Genomic DNA, 17,155 nt, shown 5'->3' with positions numbered 1-17,155 from the left:
CACTGTGCTGCCAGTTAAGCTGCTAAAAGTTATGTTTGGTACGATTAATGGGCTGCTGATAGACGTGATATGAGGAAGTCAATGTCATTAACCTCTTCAGTGCTGCGCGAATTTCGCTGCAGCGCTGAAGGGTAATAAATCATATTGGCTCATGACAGAAATGTTCCGTCATCAGCACCGGAGCACCGACGCTGATGACGGAACCGTTCCGTCATGAGCATGGAAGGGGTTAATGCTCTCTAAAGAAAGACTGCCTATAATAGAGGAGGTGTGGTGTGCTCCAAAATCTATCTCTATCATGTAATTTCAGTGAGTAGCCAGATGGTTATGCCGGACACCTGTATGTCTTTATCTATGCTTGACTCAGCTGTCTCTAACTGGCTGAATGTTGCTGTTGATAAACTTCTCCCTCTGGTGCCTAAACACTCTTTGTCTCATCGTCCTCCTGCGCCGTGGTTTTCAGAAAACATAAAGGCTATGAAGTCTCATTGTAAGGGTCTTGAAAAAAAATAGAGGCGCTCTTACTCGATGGCCTGTAAAGTGAGTTATAAAGAAGCTCTTCAAGAATATCATAAACAGTGTAAACTGTCAAGAGCCACTTATATTGCTAATACCGTGACACATTCCCAAAACTGTTCTCGTACGCTTTTCATCGAAGAATCTATTCCGATCTCAGAAACCGCTCATAATAATACGCCTTGTTTGTTAGTTAAGCTTGCTGCCTGGCTGCCTTTTGATGTTACTTCCTTCGCCTATTGTTTGGAAAGCATCAAATCAGGTTCCCCGCGAGAACCTTTACCAGTCAAGATCCTGAAACAACTTGGGCCTAGATGTATCAAGCATTTTGCGAATCGTTATGGCCGAAATTCGCAGAATTTTGACCATAACGAATCGTTAATGAATATTTTGCATGTTTCGGGATGTATGTGTATTTTCGCAGCGCTAAATAAGAAATCGCTATTTTTTGCGTTTCGTTATTTACGATTTCATGTGTATGCGAATATTTCCTAGCGATTCTCTATTTTGCATGATCGCATTTTAAGAAGTCGCTATGAAATGTATCAAAGAATCGCAAATAGCGAAAAACGACAAATCGCAAATTAAGAATTCGCAATTAACACTAAGTCAAACCAGGTGCAATTTTTTTTGAATGTTTAAAAGACAGCCCCAACTGATTTTTTGAACGGAACCATGGCTGGACTTTACCTGATAGCTAGAAGACTGCGCATCCAAGCTCTTGCACAGATGAGACAGAGGCAGGAAAGGATTTTCAAATTGAGGATTACCTTATTTCAACAGACTGAAGAAGACATTTTTGAGAAATATAGACTGCATCCACATACCATTTTGGACTTAATAGAGGAGTTAAAGCCTTTTTTGGAGCATGAAACACACAGGACACATTCTATACCAACTCATGTGCAGGTCTTATGTTCCCTGCACCTTCTTGCCTCAGGATCTTTTCAAAGGGTGATTGCAGAGGTGGGAGGAGTATCTCAGAGTGCCTTTTCAAGATTTTTTAGGGTATTGTTGGATGCAATGATGAACAGGTTGCAACATCATATTTACTTCTCCAGCACACCTCAAGATATCCAAATTTCAAAATTTGATTTTTATCAAATTGCCCATTTTCCACATGTAATTGGATGTATAGATGGGACACATATTGCCATTACACCTCCAGCTGCAACTGAGCATGTTTATAGGAATAGGAAAAGTTACCACTCTTTAAACATTCAAATGGTGTGTAATGCTAAGTATATTATTACTGACATTGTTGCAAAATTTCCTGGAGGCACTCATGATTCATATATATTTAGACACAGTGGATTACATGGACGTTTGAGTGCTGGGGAATTTGGAGATGGATTTCTGCTTGGTAAGTACTACTTAAAAAAACAAAATCAATTGTAAAACTTTTGTCAACCTATTTTTAAAACTGTCACATTTCTGAAATTTAAATTTAGGAGACAGTGCCTATGCAGTTCGTGATTTCATTTTGACACCTTATCTAAATCCAAATAACATTCATGAAAGGAGATACAATAAGGCACACCGTTCAACACGTGGAGTTATTGAAAGAACTTTTGGAATTTTGAAAAGCAGATTCAGAAGAATCCATAAAAGTGGAGGATCCTTGCAATATAAACCTTCATTGTGTTGCAAAATAATTACAAGTTGTGCTATGCTACATAACATGGCTATTAGGAAAGGAACAGAATGTGAAGTGAGTGACCCTGAATCTTCAGACAATGATGATGTCCCTCCACCAAGAAGATGTGCTACCGGTTTAGGAGCAGTGGCTGGGCGACAAAGGCGTGCAGAAATTACAAACAATTATTTTTAGGTAAGAAGTAAAAACACAACAAGTTTGTTTTCATTGTGTAAACCTTTTATTTTTCTAAATTAGAAGGGTAAAAAAAACCTGGAACCTGTTAATCCACAGGACATACATGTGACAATGTTTGCTCTTAGTGTCATTCTCTTTTATTAATATATATGTTGAATTTTCTTTTTAATTTTTTCCCCTTCTGCTACTCCTGCGTTGGCCTGGCCCACTTCTCCTCACAGATGTATGTTGGCTACCAAGGCTTCCACTCCTCATGTCAGGGGTGTCCAAAGTGGGTGTAGGGTTACTGCTGGTTCTACTGGAAGTGTCCTCAGACTCAATGGCCTCAAAGAACGCACTTGCCCCTTTCTGACAAGTCTTTAATAATTCAAAAGAATGGGATACTTTATCCAGCCCTTTGGCCACATTTCTACTGCATTCACCAACCATGCGTTGCATGGCAATGCTTCTCCTATTACTCTGTGAAGTCACAGTGCATAGTCTATTTATAGCTCCATAATACTTCTGTAGTCTGATATTATGACTGCGAGAATCCCTTACTCTGTTTGACTCTGATCTTTCAAAAGCTACACAAAGTCTGTCCATGGAGTCAGCCATCCGCCTCATACCATCACCCACCTTATTGTTACTCTTGTTTAATTTATTTAGTTGGGCATTAATTGACCTTAATGCTTTATGTTGTTTCTCTTGCACAGAAAGCATGTTGTTCTCCAAACCAGCAAAAACATTTGCTGTCTCTGTGACTTCTCCCCTGCTTCTCCTGGTGTTATTATTAAAATATGATCTTCTTGAAGCAGAATCACTAACTGTGTCAAGATGTATAACTTCCTGTTCTGACACAGTTATGTTATTTGTTGATCCCTCAGGTTCATCATCTGATTCCTCAAAAGGTTGCAGTTGTGCAACTGCTTTTCTTTTTCTTCTCAAAAAAGACAATGATTCCTGCTCATCACTGACATTGACTTCTTCTGGGGCTGTAATATGTTCCTGTGAGGATTGCCCCCCATCACCATCATGTGAATCTACAACATGATCTGGGAATAAAGAAAGAGTCACATGAGATGCTTGCCTTTCTGTGTGCTACATGCCTATTAAATTATGCTAACTAAAGAGAGTGTTGTGTACTTATTCAGATGCATGTATGTTAGTGCAGCAAAAATGTACAGCATATCTTAATTAAACAGTAATGTTAAACAAAAAAGGGGATCAATGTACACATGTAAGTGCTGTCATTTATTAAACACATGGAATAATGCTCACACACTCATACTCATACACTCATGCTTTTAAATTATGCAATGAAAAAGTCAAGCATCCTGCTTACCATGTTCAGCAACTGTGTGATCAGAACTGTCAATGGCAGAGACTCCGGAAACACTTTCATGCTGAATTGTAGATTCAATGAGTTCCTCATGTGGGGTTGGTTGGTCTACATTTCCAGATCCTCCACCAGTTTTATTGGCATCCTTTAGTCTCTCAGCAAGTTTTTCCTTTGCCCTCAGCCTCATGTCGTACCAACGCTTTTTAATTTCATCAATTGATCTTGGGATGACACCAACTGCATTGACTTTTTCCTGGATTTCCAGCCATAACTTCCTCTTCCTGACTTCAGGAACATATTTGGCTTGCTTCCCAAACAAAAGTTCATGGTTGCAGGCCATTTCCTCCACCAGTGTCTCCACCTCCCTCTCTGAAAACTTTTGCTTCCTTTTTCTTTTTTCTGCTGAGGGGCCTCCTTCTGAATTTGCAGGCTCCATCCTGAAGTCAAGCAGCTCCTCTCTCCAGCCAAACAGGTTTCCAACTGCCACTGGGTGTGGCTCAGGCAGGCAGGTGAAACTAATCAAGCTCATTTCCTGAGTATGACTCAGCTATTTCGTTGTTGGCAGCAGCAGATTCACGCTTTTTTGCGATTTCTTAATTTGCGAAATTCGCAAATTAAGAAGTCGCATAAAATTCTTTAAAAAAATTGCGACTTCTAAGGAATCGCTAAAAAGTCGCAGAAACATACATACATCGCATTTAACGATTTCTTAATAGCGATTCGCAACGACTCGCTATTAAGAAATCGCTAACGAAAATCTTGATACATCTACCCCTTGATCTGGACTCTCGCTGTGTCTTGATGGAGCTTCTTAACTCCTCCTTAAGAGAGGCCCATGTTCCACAGGAGTGGAAACATGCAATGATAGTTCCTCTTTTAAAGAAGGCCGGAGCTGACCCCTCTAATTTATCTAATTTTAGGCCCATCTCGCTGTTGCCTATCTTTTCTAAGATCTTAGAAAGGCATATCACTATACAGCTTACTAATTTTGTGGAAAGCTCAGGATTTTTGCATCCATCTCAATCAGGCTTCAGGTCTAATCACTCCACTGAAACAACGCTTTTAGGAGTCACAGAGAGATTGCTTCACTGTATCGATCGCGGAGAAACATCTGCACTCATACTTCTTGATTTGAGTGCGGCCTTCGATACGGTGTCTCATTCCATCCTTCTCGCATCTCTTTGGTCTCTAGGAGTTGAAGGTCCTGCTCTGGCTTGGGTGGTCTCTTTTTTAAGTGGCCGCACTTTCCAGGTTTTTTCTACAAAACCCGCCTCTAAAGTTTTCTTCTCGGCGTATGGTGTTCCCCAGGGGTCTATTTTGAGTCGTTTATTATTTAATATCTATGTTAGACCCTGGCCACCATAGTGGAGGAAGCTGGTCTCACCTTATTCTCCTACGCCGATGATACGCAAATTATCTTTTCCCTTTCTAATGGGGAAGGTGGCAAAATTTCTGTTTTGAAACAAGGACTGACTCGGGTCTCTGAGTGGATGCGCAGTAACTTCCTCAAACTTAATGGTGATAAGACCGAGGTTGTTATCCTGGGCAAGGGGAGAGATTCATGTGGTCCTCAACATTGGCCTAATGAAATGGGCCCCATTCCCCAACCTGCTGCCCAGGTGCGCAACCTCGGATTCCTCATTGATGAGAAGCTTACGATGTGCCAGCAGGTAGTGAAGGTGGCGTCCATCTGCTTTGCTACTCTAAAATGGCTCGAAAAAATCCTTTGGATGCTTCCTGTCTCCACACAGAGGATGGTGATCCAGGCGTTGGTTGTTTCCCGCCTGGACTATGGAAATGTTCTTTACTTAGGAGCCGATCTAGCAACACTACATAAACTTCAGGTTGTGCAGAATGCGGCTGCACAGCTTTTACATCATGTTCCCTGGAGAGACTCCATTTCTCAAGCACTCCATGATCTTCACTGGCTTAGGATTGCCAGTCGAATTAAGTTCAAGGCTCTCTGTTACATTTTTATGAGTAAACAAGGCTCAGCTCCTGCATACCTACATGATTTCATCCAAGCCTACCATCCCAGTCGTTCCTTGAGATCCTCTGGGATAGGTAATTTTGTGATTCCGAGATTCAGGTTGGCGAAGATGGGCGGCCGCTATTTCTCCCACCTGGGTCCGAAGTTCTGGAATGCTTTGCCGGTTGTTTTAAAAACAGAAACTAATCTTCTTCGTTTCCGTAAGGGACTTAAAACATGGCTCTTTCAGTAATGACTTGTAGCTATCCTCCTCAGTAATTGACTTATGGTTGCTCCTTTTTCATTCTTTTAATCTGTCCCTTGGCGCCGGGAAACCCACTGCGGGTAGCTGTGCGCCTTATAAGTTAAATAAATAAAATAAAATAAATGGTTATTAGGGGGTGTGACCGTACATTTTGAAGTATGGGATGTGAGGCTGTGAAGGGAAGGAACCTTTACCAAATTTCAAATATGTTTCATTATGATTTTAGGTTATTGAATGCTGTGTAACACTGTAATACAATTCAATAAGTATCATTCCACAGTACATTAGAAGACATTGTTGACATTTCCTGACATGTATTATGCAATGTGAATAACCATCAACAGGTATAGAGGTTTATCGATACGGTTGCAATCTCATGTTATCACTTGTACTGTATCTCTGGTGTGGTGAGCCTCTATTGTCCTAGAGCTTTTAGTCTCAACTATTTGGCAGATCCAGGTTTACAGTACATTGGATATCTAAATATGCTTAGATACTACTGCATGTATGGAACAAGAACAGATTTGTCAAGTGGAGTGCACAAACATATAGCATGGGTAGAGAGTAGAATGGACAGGATGAGGGGAGGCCCTTGAGGTTTTGCAGGGATTATTCACCCACTGGGAAGAGTACTTCTAGGATGCATTATGAGTGGAGGGCTTTCAAGCCATGAGTTCTTTAAATTGCATTAGCATTGTGTCCCAGGCTGCTGCAAGGGGGCAACTCTAGATTCTACAGGCTTCTTCCAAGTGTATCATAGAACTCTCTTGCTCACCCCAATGGAGTAAAGCTCTGCACCTGCTTCTTATGGATCTTCCTTCTACGAAATATGCCCAATGCTGTAGCCACCCATGAATTGAGTGTTATGAGCTCTGTTATGGTAGCTAATAGCGTGTGTATAGAATGCCAGCAGGCAGCTATTTCAGGGCATGTGTTGAAAGTCAACAATTGGGTAGACATCTGGGGCAAGTAAGGTTGTCTGCTGGGAACATATGGGTCGATTCAGAATCACTCACAATGAACTTTATTTAACTTTTTATCAACACCTCTTGGTCAATTTTTGACCATTCTTCCTTGAACATTTGATATATATTTCCATTTAATATTTGTCTCTATTAATTCTATGAAAGTGAGTACACAGAATGAGCACACAGAGGCAGTCCGCATAACTATCCTCAAAATGCACAAAATACAACTCACTTCACAAAGCCCTCTTTTTCCTCAGGCGATGCAAATCTGCCAGCTTCAACACAATTGACACGCCAGGATAGTCCATGCAACTCTAGGATTCCCTCACCCCGCATTTTATCCGAGAAGCAGGTGCCCACCCGCGTTCATGTTTTTTTTTGCGAGCGGGAGCGCTTTAAAAACTGAAGCGCGAGCCCACCCCGCATTTTGCTGAGGAGAGCGGGTGCCCACCCCGCACTCTGAAATCACTGAAGAGATCACCACCGCGACCAGGGAGAGAAGAGCGCCGGGAAAAGGAAGTCAGGCAACCTGGTGCCTGGAGGTGGGTGGGGCTCCCGTGGCGACGTGAGAGCCCCGCGTGTGCGGGCAGGAAGTCTGCAGCTGAAGAGAAGCCAGGTGAGAGCCCACCCCGTGCTGGCGAACACCCGAAGGACAACAGAGACCTCGCTGCATAGGTGGGGGCTCCCGTGATGTGGTGGGAGCCCCGCGGGTGAGGACGGTGCCTGCGGGAGGAAGCGGGAAGACTGGAAGCCTTGCATCGAACACGGAGTCCAGAGGAGTGCCTAGACAGCCAGTGAGTGGGTCCGCATTTCTAGACTGTGGGGGGGGGCAGCTGAGGCACGCTGTTGGTGCCTGAGGCCCCCGAGACACAGAAGTGTTCAGGTTTTGGTGATCTATACAGCCACAACACACAAGAGCGGGCCGCTGCAACGGTGGGGGTACTTTTGTATTTCTGAGCCCCAGAGGAGGGGGCTCCAACTTACTCAGTGTTCTTTTGGCTACAAAGCGGCCCGCAGTTGCGGGCCACTGCAACGTTTGGGCACATTTGTTTAGAGTTCCAGTAGGGCTCCCCAGGCACGGGAGTGTCAGTGTCTGTTTTCTCCAGCTGCACCGCAGAGGCAGGCGGCTGCAACGACGGGGGCAATTGTTTTAGGTATTACCATGTGGGCCCTGCTAATGGTAGGTATGATGCACTGTTGCTGATGTACCTTATGCCTAAGTATGATTCCTGTATAATGCATTTATGCTAATGATGATGCCTAATGCTTTTCTCCTAATGCCTACACTGCTGGTTTTATGCATAATGGGCCTATGATTTATGCATAAAACATTTATGCTCATGATGATGCCTAATGCTTTTCCCCTAATGCGTAGACTGTGGGGTTTATGCATAATGTGCCTGATCTAATATGACTTAGGCCTAATGAGAATACATATTGTGTTTTTATGTCTAATGAGATGCCTCATGTGTTTATGCATATCGGGGAGATGCCTAATGCTAACATGATTTATGCCTAATGTGGTTTTTGCTTATTGCAAGGATGCTAAGTTAATTATTCTACCAGTAGCTACTGGCCGTTATGCTTTTATTACTGGCTGGTGGTTTTGATTTACTGTTTCTGCTCTGTGATGGTTTTGGCAGCGACCCAATTGGCGCTGCCCTGAACATAATCCCCTGTAAATTGTGACCTGGTGTCAGTTGGCACAGTGTATATATGTATATATATCCTTCACAACTTTGCTCCGAAAGGCTGCAGATGGCCCCGTGGGAGGTGGCGAGTACTCCGGCCGAGCACGCCGGTACTTCAATCAGCAAACAAATACCAATATCCACGCTTTCAGATAAACGCCACTCCACACCAGCAAGTAAATCCAAGGGTGTTTAATCACCCTTGGATTTACTTGCTGGCGTGGAGTGGCGTTTTTCTGAGATCGTGGATATTGGTATTTGTTTGCTGATATGTATATATATATATATATATATATCTGTGATTGTGATTCTAATGTGTTTTTATAATACAAAGGCTGTTTTTATATAACCTTGTGTGGAGTCTCTTTTGTAGTGCCTAGTGTGTCGATGCTGTGTGTGAGTGTTGCGCAAACGATTTACACATTGCCTCTGGGATAAGCCTGACTGCTCGAGCCAAGATACCAAGCGGGTGAGCAGGGGTTATCCTCAGGGTGTAGCTCCCTCACCCTTACTAGAATGGGGGTTTCTGCCTGGCTTTGGCTCATGCCCTAGCCTACCGGGAAACGCTGTTTCTAACAGGCACTTATTATAGGTTCACAGAAGCATAGAAGCATAGAATCATGCCCTTGACACAACGTGAGGTGGTAAAATGGGCTGCACTAATCAATGCTACAACACAGAACCAAGCATCATTGCATAAATTATGTTACATAAAACAGGCTACTTTAGAAACTCCCCTAAATTAATAGTCACTGAGTCCTTTTTACCTACACACTATAAGAAATGACATTGCAATATTAGACAACATTAAGAGGATCAGAGTTTAACCAACAGGCATCATTAACCTTAAAAAGATATAACATTACATGAAAGCCTCTGGCAGGCTTCCTTCCAAGCAATTACTTGATACAGTGGAAATAAACAACACCACAGAACAGATCACAGTCTGTCTATTCTGTGCAACTAAAAACAGAGAATGAGACAAAAATCATGCACACAGAGCAACGTTTAATAGCCATGTTTCTTCAGCAGTCTGTGCAATTATTGTGAGAAGCCCAATAAGTCTTTTTTTGCCGCCTACTTATGCTAACTTAACCAAGGGAAAATGATCATTATTTTTTATTATTAAATATGCTCTAACAGTGTTAACATCCTTATGGATAGACTTCACCATTTATGTATGGACATCTCCCCCTAGAAATTCTATGACTAATTTTACTTGCAACTGTAAAGGTATTTTTAGTAACTTTCTGGCTGTTTATGGCGGTCTCTGTCACTGGGATGAAGATTGCCATAGGGAAAGTAGTAGGTGATTGATTTTTTTTTACATGTTTACAAATAATTTCTTTATAGTTAAAACACATTTTGATAACTTTAATTCGCCTAGTACTATCATAGTAACAAATGACAGCACATGTCCCTGCACTAAAACATAAAATATTCTTACATTTCAAATTAAATTTAAAAATATATTTTTATTTAGATTAGTTTTAAATGTAAATAAATTAAATATTAAGTTTTTCCTCTCCTGCACCTTACATTATAATTTGGATTCAATGTGTCACCATTTAGTTGCATGTTATGTAATATTTTATTTGTGATTTAATGAAAAATCGTTACAATGTATTATATATTTTATTAAAATGTTATGCATATTAAAATAATATTTATGACATTTATATTAATTCATTATATATGTTTACATTTCTGTTAGTGCTAGTGCCTGCTTCAATTGGTTTTTATGAGATTATTTTGCACTAACCAGGGGTTGGCCATGTGTGACTTAGGTCCTGATTACAGGTTTGGCAGTGTGGGAGCGGGCCACCACGTTATCGCCCTACTCCCACACTGCCAAACTCGACAGCCTGTCAGATTAGGAGTTTTCTCCTGGTCTGGCAGGCGGTCCTTCGGCGCCACCATGGTGGTGCTGTGCTAAGGCTCATATTTGAGCCTTGGCAAGGCAGTATTGTGGGAGCACCAAAGGCCGTTCCTGCACAGCATGGACTTCATAGTCCATACCGTGCAGGAACAGGGGGTGCATGTACACACGGGTTGCACCATGTGCCCTCCTGCATGCATTGCCTGGCGTAGAGGCAACAGGAGCCCATGCAGGGCCCCTTTTGTTTCCTCACCACCACACTGTTCATGGGTGGCTCACAGTCATGAAAACTATGGTGGATAGGAGACTTGTAATATGCTTGGCAGTGCCACAGGGGCAGCACCAGAATATTGGGGGTCTCTGCCACTGGCCCACCATGGAGGGATCAGGCGCAAATGATAGATGAAGCAGTCCAATGGCGGTCCAACTGAAAAACTCATAATAGGGTGGTCTGACCACTGATATGGCAGTGGCTGCAACCCCACCATGGGTTTATTTATTTATTTATTTAAGAAGCTTATAAAGCGCGCAGCTACCCCCAAAGGGGGTGTCCCGGCGCTACAGAGTACATGTCAATCAAGAAACAGAACTACCGAGTACGTGTCAATCATAAAACGGAGCTACGAAGTACATCGCCAAAGCGACAGTTGACTAGGGCCGCCTTTAACAACCTTGGGGGAATCTGGGGTTTAGTGACCTTCAGTGAAGGGGGCCTCGATTCCGCTGGAGGGTAATGGCGAATTTGCACGCAGAGCAATTGTAAGGGAAATCCTCTAAACTAAGAGGACAGCAACGGGCATCAGGGGAGCAGGCGCCTTGTCTGAACTGAAGAAGCTGCGAGTTGGTCCATGTAATTGTTGAGGGTCGAGGGGCAGGGGGACCTGCGCTAGGCGCGGGCCAGGCGCGGATGGGCGCAGACGGGCTTGCGGCGTGCCCGCTGCGCCCGTCCGCTGCGCGGACGGAAAGTCACCTTTTTTTTATCCATTCTGGAGGAGGGTGGGAGGCGTCCAAGAGCTGGAGCGCTACCCTGCCTCCCCCCAAGATGGCGGTTTAGCGTTCTCCCAGCCGGCGTCAGCGCTGCAATAGGCTGCGTCGGGGGTGAGAGCCCAGTATCAGAGACCCTAAGATGAAGTAATCTTGTCTGATCAATCAAGTAAGCAGTATCACAATTATTATAAAGGTCCAGATAAAATATGTACAATTTTTAAAAAGCACTCGAACTCTCGGCAGAATTGCAGGCAATGAGGGAAAGGAGAGAAATGCCCCCGGCTTCCGCCTCAGGGGAGAAAGACACGCAATCTGGGTTTGGCGGACCATTGTACTGCCAAACTCAAAATCAGGCCCTTACTCTAAGGCTCAGCTGGAGTACATTTCAGCCCCTTTTGTTGACAGTTATACAGAAGTAAATGTAGATATATATCGTTGATGAAAGGGGATTTTCTTACTCAGTTATGGGTGTGTGTCTTGGCATTTCTCTTCCTAAAGCTTTACTTTCATTTCTCTAAACCCCATTTTTTTATAATTACTCATCATGTCCCATCCCTCCTCCTTGTCCTTTCCACATTTACTTCTAAAACTGATACCTCTGTGTGCAGACATATCTACCACCAGATATATCCAGAGTTATTTTTGCTGGTTACTCACCAATGAGAAGCAAGGAAGACAACGTCCAAAAAGTAGAATCTTGGCAAGAAAGAGAGCAGTAAAGAGAAGTCATCTGTTGACACCATTATAAAGAGGAGTAGCATTAAAAATGACTTGCTTTTTCTGTCAGAGTGTCCAATGTGTTGTATCCTCTGCACCCTCTTCTGTGCAGCAAGAAGTGTGGCTTGTGTGCCTGCTCTTACATGGGACTGTGGCTACATCAGATGAAAAAAGGGACACTTCCCCATTTTCTCCAACCTCACTGATGAAGGTGACATGGACTGGACACCCAAAGCAACTGAACATATTGGAAAAGCAACATTCCAACAAGCATAGTTCGGAGAGTGGAAGATGAACTGCCAAGAGTAGCACTGACGAAGTACAAACCAAGCCTACTCAACCTACTTCTCCACCACCAATTGCTTCTAATTCCTCACAATTCCCCAAATCACAACAAAGAAGCTGTACTGTAGACCCAGTCCACCCTATGCAATAGCAAGCCCTTCCTAGAGCCACCCCAAGTTCTTATGGCTTTAGCTTTATAAGAAAGCTCTCCTTCCTAGTTTGAAAGTTCTTTACACATAGATCTATTGAGGTATATATTGCAGACTGCACTGCCTCTTCAAAGCATCAAGAGAGGCCATCTTGATGCTGGTGGTGAAGTGGCCTGCATACAAAACAAGCATCCAATCCTATGGGAACAGCTTCTAAAAAGATTAGCATTGCAGAGACAGAAAGATCCAAACTGAGGGAAGAAGGTGATGGTGGTTCTGGTGGCTCAGTGAACTAATGCATGTCCTCCAAGAATCTGTGTTTGACGGCATGGTCACAGGGTTTACTCAGCCTTTCATATTTTCAAGGTTGATAAAAGGAGTACCATGGAGTTGGGTAAGGCATAACGATGACAAATACACATTTTGTTATGTTTTTAAAGAAGGAGATGCCATCATCAGACAAGAAGTCCTGCTTTCAGCCATTGCGCCACTGTGATGCACTGCTTATGAATGTAAATGTAAATTACTGATGACATCTGAAATCCATGGCAGTGCAAGTTATATTTATGTTAGTTATGTATAACTGGCGAAGTTCAGTCTTTTTTTGTTTTTTTTAATGGCAGTGCTTTTTCAATGATTTTCTAATGTTTAATCTTACTACTTTCTCTTCTATAACTCCATCAAAGCCTTTGGTTTTAAAAATACTGAGAACTGGCGCACAATATGTTACATTGAATTTAACACAATACCAAGAAATGAATGAGGAGTCAACGGGTTTTGCAAATTGAGACAATTGGATTCAAAATACACAATTAAACCCCAAACGTGGAAATCTGCCTTGTGTGGTCTTTTGTGCAGCCACTGCCCCTACTGCTTGCCTCTGTGCTTAGCTTGCTACTTCTACCCACCTCCCCCATGCCCTCTGTTGTGCAAGTTCATGCCCCTGCCTCCTCCCTCCTGCCCTGCTTGATATGAGACATGGTCTTATGTGCTCCCATTGCTCCTCCCTCTTGTTCTCCTTGGTTAGCTTGTGGTCCCTGCCCAATTCCACTGCTCTCAGTTGTCACATTCCATGCCCTTGCCCTTTCACTTCAACCCTGCATGGTCAATTGTGCTGCCTATGCCCGTCCTGCCTGCTCTGCATGGTTAGCTTGTTGCCCCTGCCCTGTTCCCCCTGCCATCCATTGTTCATGTACATGCCCCTGCCCCTCCCTCCTGCCATCTGTGGTCCATTGAGCTGCTACTGCCCCTCCTGACAGCCCAGCATTGTCATTTTGATGTACATCTCCCTGCCGCGTCCTATCTGCTATTGCCCAAGTCTATGCCTTCCCTCCATGTTTAAATATACTGCACCCACCCCTACCGCTGACTGGTTTGGTCTGTTACGCTGCGAATGCCTCTCCCACCTGCCCTGCATGGTTAGCTTGCTACCCCTGACCACCTCCCACCTTCCTTCTGTTGTCTGTGTGTAGGCCCCTATACCCTTCCTCCCACCTTCCATTGTGCATTGCACTTCCATTGCCTCTGGCTCCTGTCCTGCATGACCAGCTTACTGCCCCTGACCCCGTGGCCTCTGTTGTTCATGTACATGCCCATGTCACCTCTCTCCTGCCCTTCATGGTCAATTGAGCTGCCACTTCCCCTCTCTCTGTCATGTATGGTTTGGTGTGCTGCCCCTGTCCCTTCTGTCAGCTCTGTGTGGTCAGCTTGCTGCCATTACATCTCTCCCCTGCCCTCCTCTGCCTAACCTGTATGGTCTGTTGTGATGCCTTTGCCCTTCCCTCCTCCACTGCAAGGACAGAGTGCTGCCCCTGCCCCCTCTCCCAATAGTTGCCCAATTCTATGCCCCTATCCTTTGCCTCTTGCACTTAATGGTCTGTTGGCTTGACTCCTGCCCCGACCTTCCTCCCTGCCATGGCCTGTTGTGCTGCCACCACCACTCCTGTGTGACCTCTGTGGTCAACATGCACCCTTGCGCTCCTCCTGCCCTTCAGTTTAGTTATGCATGCTACTGCCCTCTTCTTCCTTCTCTCCATGGTTTGTTGCCTCTGCACCTCCCACCTGCACTGCATGGTCAGCTTAATGCCTATTCCCCCTCTCCCCTCAGTTGTCCACGTACATGTCCCTGTGTCTGGCCTCTTGCACCACATGTCATGTTCTGCTGCCACTGACCTCCTGCCTGCCCAGGGTGGCTTCTAGAGCAATCACTGCTACTGATGCCTGCTTTCAATGGCACTTCCTTCAAACCATACATTGTCCAAGACTGGGCCCCTACCCGATCCCTCCTGCTTTCTATGGTCTGTGGTGCTGCCAATTAGGAACCCTCCTGCCCTCCACGATTCATTGAACTGCCGCAGCCACTCTTGTCTCTCCTTCATGGTAGTCTTGCAGTCCATACCCCTCCACCCTGTCCTCCAACCCATTGTTCTGCCTTTGCCTCTCTCGGCTGCCCAGGTTGGTCCACTTCCCTCTGGTATTCTGGGTGGTGCTGTTCGCACTGATTTTGTAGCATGGAACAAGCTACTGGTGCTAAAAATCTGGGTGAGCAGTGTGACCTGTCTACTTCCACCTGTTTAGAAAACTCTGCGGAATCTAGTGGAGTTTTCATTTAACTCTGTAGAATTCAGTGAAGTGAAACCCCACGAGTTACGCCAACATCTGCCTAAAACATGGCAAAATTGCTTACACCTGATTGCCATATTTCATTTACTTATAAATCCTTAGTAAAGTGGTATACCATGTCGCCCATTTAGTAGCCCCTAAAAAATTATCTCCAGCCTGCCATTGCAGCCTAGTAGCAGTTTTAAACTGCCACTTCAACTTGGCAAAATAACTACCTTACTAAGCCTTAAACTCCCTTTTTATTTATTGCATATACATCACCCCTAAGGTATGCCGTGGGCAACCCATAGAGCGGGGTGCATTGTAAATAATAAGTTGGACATGTACTTTTAAGTTATACATGCCCTGGAAGTGAAAAAGTCACAATTCAGTTTTTCACTTCCTCTCCCACAGTATAACACTGGGTTACCTTATTACGTTTATCAAGTCCAAACATTTGATTGGGGGCAGGTAATAAAGTCATATTTGGTGTCTGAGAAATTGTAATTAAAAATAATTTTCAATGGTAAAGTCTGATTGTAAGTCATCATTTTGAAAATGCCACTTTTAGAAAGGCAAAAGGTACAATTAATGTTCGGAATGCTGAACAATGCAAGCCTCCCTCCCCAGTCACAAGGATCTGGGTTTAATCCCTCAGTGTTCTGCTCCCCACGCCACCCCAGTTTGGACCCAGCCATATGCAAATCAGTCTTAACCCTGTTCCTCATGGTAACAGTCCAGCCCTAACTGCCAAGCTAGGTACTCCCTGGAACAGAAACAAGCATCCATCCTGGGACCGGATTCGGGGCTTCAAGCCTCATCAGCCAGGGTAGCTTGAATCCAGTGGTGCAGTGAGCATGAGACCCACATCTGGGCATACCCTTTCCACATAGGGAGACAAAGGCTAAAGGAACAATTGCTCACTTTGCCACTGGATTCAATCTAACCTGGCTGATGAGGTGTGTTACCCGGAACCCGGCCCCAGAATGCTTGTTTCCGTTCCAGGGAAGACCTGGCTTGGCAATTAGGGCCAGACTGTTCCCATGATGACTGAATTGCATATGGCTGGGTCTGAACTGGGGTGGCAAAGTGGGATAAAAAGATCTATGATGGATTTAACCCAGATCTGTGACTTGGGGTGAGGGTCTGAAAAGTATCTGCACTCCGTCGATCATCTCCTTGTGTTTGCTTTGTTTGCCCTAAGTTGGCAGGGTATGCCCACACGTGGGTCCCTTGCTCACTTTACCAATGGATTCAAGCCAACCTTCCTGATGAGGGGTGTTGCCTCAAAACCTGTCCCATGATGCTTGTTAGAAAAGAATATAATACAAGGCCTATGTTAGACAACAGACTAGAAAAACAATGGTTCACGTGCACAATACAATAATAAATAATATTTTTAATAGGCACAGTGGCAAAAATAAACACTGCCGTAGAAAGCCAAGAGAGAACATTAATACAAACAATAAAAAATACAATCAAACATTTATTTTGTAGCAAAAATTATGACTGTATTAAAAATCATGTAAACTGCGCGGGAGACATCCTTTACAACGCAACTTTTACCACGCAGTGCCTTTATGACGCAACTATTACAACGCATGTCATTACAACACATTGCGCTGGGGGGCGCTCTAGGATAGGGAATAGATTTAATTTACTATCCAACACTTTCCCTACTATCCACGGGGACTGGAGTTGGAATAGTAAATTAAACTATTCACTATCCAGCACCCCTTAGCGCTATGCGTTGTAACAGCATGCGTTGAAAAAACTGCGATGTAAAGGCATGCGTGGTAAAAGCATGCGTTGTAATGTCATACATCCAAACTGTGCTGAGTGTCCACAGTGAAAAAAGACCCAACAAAACAAGTGAACAAAAAGGATTTTATTCATAAATTGAGGTTTCTTTAAACATAGCAGCGGCCATATATTATTGCATGATACATTGCAAACGCCTCCTTTCAATCAGG

Source organism: Lissotriton helveticus, chromosome 12 (genome assembly GCF_964261635.1).
Source record: "Lissotriton helveticus chromosome 12, aLisHel1.1, whole genome shotgun sequence".
In the NCBI taxonomy this organism is placed as follows: Eukaryota; Metazoa; Chordata; class Amphibia; order Caudata; family Salamandridae; genus Lissotriton; species Lissotriton helveticus.
This window is presented reverse-complemented; position numbering follows the sequence as displayed.